This window comes from Parus major, chromosome 10 (genome assembly GCF_001522545.3).
Source record: "Parus major isolate Abel chromosome 10, Parus_major1.1, whole genome shotgun sequence".
In the NCBI taxonomy this organism is placed as follows: domain Eukaryota; kingdom Metazoa; phylum Chordata; class Aves; order Passeriformes; family Paridae; genus Parus; species Parus major.
The window spans coordinates 6,050,987-6,058,959 of record NC_031779.1 but is presented as its reverse complement, the minus strand read 5'-3'; the positions used below and the strand labels follow the sequence as shown (position 1 = coordinate 6,058,959).

Sequence of the window (7,973 nt, the reverse complement as noted above, 5' to 3'; positions counted from 1 at the left end):
TGGCACCTGATGTCACTATTCTTGTCAGGCAAAGGCAGGCAGGCAAGCTACATGTCTGCAAGAACTGACAGCTCTGAAAGGATTTCAGCAGGTAGGAAGCCCCAGGGAAAGTCATACAAATTATTTCACTAAGTCAAAAGATTATGCCTTATGGACAGCACTTGCTAAGACAAATTCATTAACCAGGGCAAACACAGAGATTCAGTTAAGAGTGAATCTCCATGAAGTCTTCTGGGGATAGGCTGGCACTGCCTGACACAAATGGGTAAGAACTCCACATGGCAGACACCACAGCAGGGCAAAAAGTCCTCCTCCCCTTGCACTACTACAGCTTGGCTCCCAGTAAGCACACTAAAGTAGGAGAAACTCCACAGATAAGACATCTCTGACACACAAGAGCAAAGGCCAGGCAGAGACCAAAACACCTCATACATTTAATGATGGCTGTGAAGCTCCCCCTGCCTGTCCTTGGCTCCAAAGAGTCTTCAGTGAGCTACAGGGGAACAACTGAGGATTCAAGGCAAGATTTATGTGACAGGGACAGGAATGGAGTCACCTGTGCCCTAAGATAATCATCTGTGCTTGCATCTGGAAAGCTCAAGGGAATATTATGGCTTTAGGAACAGAACAGCAAGGTTTTCAGTGAGAAGATATTTTAATTGTCATTCAGAAGTAGAAGGATAAATAAGTAAACACCCAGAAATGCTCACTTGAGAGCCTTTTGCTTCATGAGCAAGCAGCAGCACAAAGGAGGCCTGAAGGAACATTGGCAGAGGGTCTGGCTCTCTGGCTGTGTGGTATGACTGTGACTAATTGCAAATGATTAACAACTTCAACTCATATATACTCTGGCTCACAGAAGCATATAGTGGTTAACACTGAAATGCCTACACATATTTACATGTGACATCTAAAATACATCTTATATTTTGCATCTAAACAAATTTACCACTGTGTGTATGATGAACCTGGTTTTCATGAGCACAAAATATATTTTAAATACTTGGCTCACCTGGGCTGTCAGATATCTTTCTGTAACTCTGGTTTTAATTATACTATTGGCCAACACCCCATAGTCCCAGAACATGTTTTATTCCCTCTAAGGTTTCTTGTAACAATTAGTCAAATCCCTATCTCTGCACAAGGTAAAAAAAAAAAAAAAAGGTATGAGAGACATTAATGGCCCCAGTTTGGTAGGTACTGATAAAAAAACACTGCAAAATAGTGCTCCAGACAAGTAACAGTCATTCTTTCTAATTTTTTTCCTTTACTCAAGGCAATTTAATTTGTATATTAATGGATTCTGGTTAGTCATTATCTTTAATTCACCCACAGTGGAATCTGATGGTTTCAAATTCCTGGAAGCTGAAGAACTCTGTAAACATGTTCTTGCTGCACTCTAGTTATGTCTAAACACACAATACAATTTTGCTGTACTATAAAATTATTATCAGTTTTACAACATCCCTGTTAGATAGGGATTATAACAATTCAAGGTAGAGGAATGGCACACCATTAATTTTAGTCATCTCTCAAGCTACACAGTGGAGTTATGACACAGCAAGTCTACAGTCACTCCCAGTTCCTGTGTACCAGTGTTAACCATCCTCAAACACCCAACTTTCAATTAAACCATGGCAATAATAAATGCTATTTATACAAAGCTTGCAGCTTGACAGTTTTATAAATGAGTATGTGGGAAGCAATGTGAAATATAAACTGATAGTTAATATTTAAATCGCTGCTCATTTACACTTAAGGCAAGTTTCATTGCTGTTTGCAGAGAGTTTCAAAGTTCAGGATTCTGTGATTCACTTCAAGAACTTTTATAAATAACACCCTATTATAAGGGAAAAAAAAAACCAATTTGTGATGAATAAAACTTTCTCCCAGGAGAAAATAATGTTTTTTAAAGACAGTGACCATTTTTCTACTTGTAGAAAGAACAGGTTCTTTGGTCTGTCTTAAGAAAGCATTAAGGAAGGGGAATGCTTCTGTCCCAGATGCTTAACCTTACAGAATTCATCCAGAAAGTCAGGAAATGGATTGTACATAGGATAATCTGCAGTTAGAAATAACAATGCTTTTGCAATATCATCATTCACCTGGGGATGGTTGGGCACTGAAGAGGCTCCCCAGGGAAGTGGTCACAGCACCAAGCCTGCCAGAGTTCTAGAAGCATTTGGACAATGCCCTCAGACCCATGGGGGCTCCTGGGGTAGTTCTGTGCAGGGCCAGGAGCTGGACTTGATGATCCAGTGGGTCCCTCCAGCTCAGGATATTCCATGATTCCATGATCATATACTTCAACTATTGATAGATTATGCCATGCACATAAACATGCCTTGTTATAAAGACTTAATTCCATCAGTAATGCAAGCACCAATTTAAACAAGCATACTCGTTTTTCCTAGAGAATTTTGATTCCATTTCTATGAGGCACTCCAAACAGACAGGGCATGATGCCTTTGGCACAAATGAAGAGAGAGGAGTACACTGAAGTCCTGCATGTATTCCCAGAATTTCTTCACCACTCTGCCTTGGCTCTCCACCCATGAAATGCTTTTCTAAGAGCCTACTCCAAGTTTTCCACATGTACCTACCAGGCATCTTAATGAAAGTGGGGAGCTCACAGCTTATTACCACAGCTTGGAATGAATCTGGATTCCTTTTGTTAGTTCCTGATCATTAAAGTAATGAAGAGGAGATTGAGAAGCAGAGCTATGGTAAATATTTTACCAAACTTTATTTCAATCCTATTTTGTTTCAATTTAATGAAATTTTCCTAAAGGAAGATTCTCTAGAATCATGTGGCTCTAGCAAGATGTTCAAAGAGAAAAAATCAAATCTTACCTGGCTGTCATCTTCTTCCCACTTGCTTTGTGTCTCAGCCCCATCTTTGACAAGGAGATTCTAGTTTTCTTCATGGTCCCTGTGGAAGAAATTGGATGCATTGAAAATATCTCAATAATCCTCACTGGTTTATGAATTACAGGAGTATATTTCCTAAATTATTAACCTGATTATGTGCTAACACCAACAATAAGATGCTCTATGAATTCCCAGATGGGATTAAAACAAAAGAGGGAAAAGAACCCTGAAACCAGCAGTTCTGCAATTACTTAGTTTCCTAACATAACGAACATCACTAAAGTTTAACCCAAATTCAGTTAATCCTTTCACTAAAGATAAGCCATATTAGCTAAGCAGATACCAGTTCAACTCAAAAAGGGAAAACAAATTGAATATAAATATAAAAAGAACCAACACTAATAAAGCCAATGCTTCGAGAGAGCAACTCTGTCTCTTCTGTTCCTGTCCTTAATCCTAAAACCCAGTCAATCTCCCTCAGGTAGGAAACCTGTCAGCATCCTGCCCTTTATCACCTGGGCGCTTCCACATTCCCAGAACAACTCTATTTTTTCTTCCTCCTGAAGGAATCCTGTCACTTCCTCTTCACAACTGGGAAAATGCTTCAATGAAACTGGAACTTGGGGCTGAATCTGGCAATACAATGCACCAACCACACAAACTGTACACCAGGATTAAAAGGCAGGAGCAAACGTAGAGCAGCTCAGGACCTGTGTGAGGCACAGAAGGATTTGATTTCCTGGGCTGCCAGCTCCAGGACAGGTGAGCAGTGAGCAGCAGAGTGTCCTGCCAGGCTGAGCAGTGAACAGCAGGGTGATGCTGCCAGGTCTCTGTGACCAGAGAGCCCCCAGCTCTCTGCCCCAGGCAGTGCCTAGCTTCCCCAGTGCCTGCTCAGCTGAGCTCCCTCTGCCAGGGAAAGCTGGGGAAACTGGCCTTGTAACACTTCCAACTGTGCATTTCTGGACTTGCACATTCACACCTTCAAAATCAACAGCTTCAATGTGTCTGTTGCACAATAGCTGAACTTGAAAAATTAAAATTAGTACCAATGGTAGGATAAAATTTTCCAATGCAGTTTGACAATTTATTATTTATTTTATTGGCAAGAATAAAATGCAGCCACCTGCTAAGAAAACCCACTTTTAGGCATTCAACTTTAAGACTGAAGCTCTCAGCTGATCAGGATCTCTTTAACAAGCATGACATAGGCTCTAAATCACTGCAGGGCTTTTAAAAAATGTACTAACATTTTCTTATGATCATCATCATGAAAGCATTGACATTTTTGCATTATAAAAATCAGTACCACAGACAATCCATCAACAAACAGATAAATTAAATTATTACTCAAAATATTCAAGCCATCTCAGTTACTTACAGCCTGGCATTAGCAATGTCATTGTTGCCTCTGACCTGCCACATTGCATTATCTTCATAATTAAGCAGGAATCCAGAAGAACAATTTTGACCATGGTAAAAAGATAGCCTTGAATTACAGCCACTAAAGAGACCCATGGAATTTTTATTTACGCATCCCAAAAGATTTAATAGGAGTAATAGCTTCAATTAAAAATTAAGATTTACTTATGTAAATTAGCAAAAACAGAAACACAGTTTTAGGTAAGTAGATATTCTATGTAGAGAGCAAAACCAGACAAATCTCTGAAAGTTTGGTTTCATTCAAAGGTATCGGGATATCCAAACATCTGTGGTTAAAAATGAACCTGAAATGTGAAAAGAGAAAGCTGCTGTAAGGTTCTTTTTTTATTTGCTTGGCTCAGGTAACCGTGATAATTTTTCTCATGCTCTCATAGCACAGCAAACAGATCAAACTCTTGACCAGTCTGAACTAGCAAGATGTGCAGAAAAACATACTCCTTGAGCTGTGTGAGGCAAAATTCTCTCTGAACATAAAAAGACATTCCAAATATGTTGGTCTAGTTGGTAGGCAAATTTTAAGTCAGATTTTAACTTTATTTTTATAATATTTTTTTAAAAATCCTAATTAGTCATTAAAATAATCAGTGGTCTACAATTTCTCCCACAAAACAAATGCTTAAGCAAATACCTGAAAGCTTATCCAAGCTTGAAAAATCCTCCTACCTAATTAAAGGCATTGAACAAACCAGACAGTTGCTTCCTCCCTCTCTGTCCCCATTCTCCCTTTTTTTATCCTCTCTGTCATAACAAAAAGACATTTTAGAAAAAAATTGTCCATAATAAATGTATGAACTATCTGTGGTCTTTTAAATCTAGTTCAAGAAAAATACACTGAAAGCAATTTGCATTCACTCATGACTAACAAAAACCCTTTTGATGTTACTGGAAAAGAGAGAAGTTTTATTTTGAGAGCTAACTATCACCAGAATCAAAGGCAGATCTAATACTGGAAAAGTCTTCCCTCTGTGCGTGTCTGTTGTGGTTGCTCACCCCCAGCTGGCTCATGAAATGGTTCCTCAGACATCTGTGCTGGGGCTGTTACTTGGTCTTACTCTGTCAGGTTCTCCAGTGCTGATGAATCACAGATGACCGAGGGCTGTGTTTCCTATATCCTACTTAAATATGTGATTACAAGACATTCATCCAGCCGAGTGCACCAGCCCCCATCTCTGGCTGATCAGCAGGGGCTCGTGTTGGGGGAGTGCTGGGCACTGGGGGCTTGAGCAGTGCTGTGTCCTTTCCCTGAGAGCAGAGTTCCCTGAGCCACGCTCCTGACACTGGGACACCCACCTCCACTCCTGCCTTTGCCGCTGATGTGGCGCGGAGACCGCCTGGGCTTTGAAACCAGCAATGGGCAGGGACAAGTCCCGCTGACTGTGTCACAAACAATAACATCAGAAGCCCAGCTGGAAGAGGGATCTGCTACTCCCACACACTTGGCCATTCCTGCAAGCCTTAGGAGCCAGCAGGAGCTTTCTGCTGCTCACATTTGCTGTGTTTGGGAAATCAGAGCACGGCTGCTCCGTGCTGCGCTGCCCATGCGGAAAAACACGGCCTCCATTCCTGAGCATGGCAAACCCACAACCCATCTTCAGCACTCCAGAAACACACCAATGGAATGTGTATTTCTATAAGGGATTCAGATAAAACAGATCATATCTAGTGTTTTGAATTGTTTGTCGTGAATTTTCCATCAAACCCTATATTTAAAATAGTTTCAGTTCCTCCTCCAGAGGTCTACAGCTCTTCACCAATGAAACAATCTAGCAGCTGCTCTGAGAGTTCCTTTGAGTCCAGTAAGGAATCTCATTTTGAAGATCTGCCTGTCTCTAAAGAATCCACAGCCTCCAAATATGCTTTGTTCTGAAACAAAAATTATTCATTTTTGTTTCCATTCTCTGAATGCTCCCATTTGCAACAGTTTCCATGAAGGACTGTCACCAGCTGGAGACAGCATTTTGCACCGAGCCATGACTGGCTGCCACTCCAGTGCTGAGAGCAATGAGTTCCTCTCTGAATTCCTCTCTGGATTCCTCTTTGAATTTCTGCCTGTCTCCAGTGACTCACTGGGGCATTTGCCCTTTGTAGCCCTGCTGCTTCTCTCAGTGTGTTGTGCCAGTGTAGAGGGGCAATTAGAGAAAGCACAAGATCTCATTTCAAATAGAGGATGATACGTGGTGTTTGTTGTTGCACAGGCTTGAAAAACATCAGCTTCATCAGTGATTGGTTACAATAAAACATACAAAGACTGGACTGATGTCCTCAGTAACAATACTGAGACTTTGCAGGAGAAGTTAGGAAGTGCTGGTTTTAGGCAAGGTAAGAAATACAGTTTTGTGCAAGGTAAGAAATACAGCTGTAAATTTGTAACCCATGCATTCCAAGACAAAATAATAAAAAAAATCTTTCTCCCCAAAGCCATATTAAAAATGTATGTCTCTGATGGACTGAAACTTAACCATTAGGATTCTAAAGGCCAAAATTCAGTATTCTCTAGCAGATGTAGCTAGACATGTAGCTAGCACCCTGACTAGTTTTCCTTTTAGAAATCTTGCCTGTATAAATTTGGCTCGTCCCCTGTCTCAAATATAAGTCCAAAGTTTAAATGAATTTGCTCTCAATTTTGCTACAACATTCTGTCTTTGAAAAGGGTTGAGCTTAGCTTTATGGTCAAAAAGCCTTATTAGAATGGTCTTTTCAGACCCAGTGACCATTTCTGTGGAATATATGTTAGTTATTTAAATTGTAGCAGACGGCAATCTTTTCAGGAAAGAAAAATTTCTACTGTGTTGCTTTAGGACAAGATAAATAAGGCTGATCTTCAGATGCTTATAGATGAGGATCTGTTAAAGCTGTAGGCTTAAAATGCAGATTTCCTGCCAACTTTAATTAGCTTCTCTGAACCCTAAATTATGTAGTTGTTTAAAATTAACCAGGGTGAAGAAAAGCAGTTTTGTCAACTTTCTGTTGTTCATATTCATCCAAAAAGATGGCAAAGCAACTCTGTAATGTGACTTGTATGTCAGTGAGAAATGAATGCCAAGCCCTGGAATTACAAAATGCATCAGAAGGACTAGACAGAGGTTGATATGAGAGGAACAATAATTCCTTATACAGAAATTGAAGTGCAAGTGTGCTGAGTCTGATGTCAGTGAAAACATGTGATATTTCTTTGGACAAAGAAAAGCACCTGTAGGATAGATATGCTGAGAAAGATCTATAGTAAAAGCATTTGAGATGTTTCATTCCCAGGAACACAGTGGTGCTGCCATTGTTGTTTAATATGCTCACACTTTAATGTGAGTGTATGCTAACAGTAATAAAAGACAAGTATGAATTTAGAAAAATGTTTGCATTACAGAAATGACCACAGGTCTTATCTTACTCATTAGTTATGCAGTCATTAGGCAAATTTGACAAATCCTTATTATTCACATCTGAGCACTGTTCAGAAACACTCTCTGTAATTACTTTTTACAAAGTGGCAGGGTAGCAGCTTTGTTATATTTAAACAACAGAATAGTCTGTGCTCTTCTTTATCCTTCCCAACAGATGACAACTGGGGGCATGGATCATTCTCTGGAAATCACATACTAGAGTAGGAACTAAGAATTTGGGGAAGACACTACCTTTGTGAACCTCTGTTCAAATTAGCTCACAGA

At 40.0% G+C, this 7,973-nt stretch overlaps 1 protein-coding gene across 1 annotated transcript in view; it reads right to left on the bottom strand.

Moving 5' to 3' along the window:
- The window catches only part of MYO1E (myosin IE), a 226,095-nt gene that overhangs the window by 103,148 nt on the left and 114,974 nt on the right, over nucleotides 1-7,973 (bottom strand). The window contains exon 3 of the mRNA XM_015638490.2: nucleotides 2,854-2,932. The gene's annotated coding sequence lies outside the window, so the exon portion shown is untranslated. The remainder of the gene's footprint in view (nucleotides 1-2,853; nucleotides 2,933-7,973) is intronic.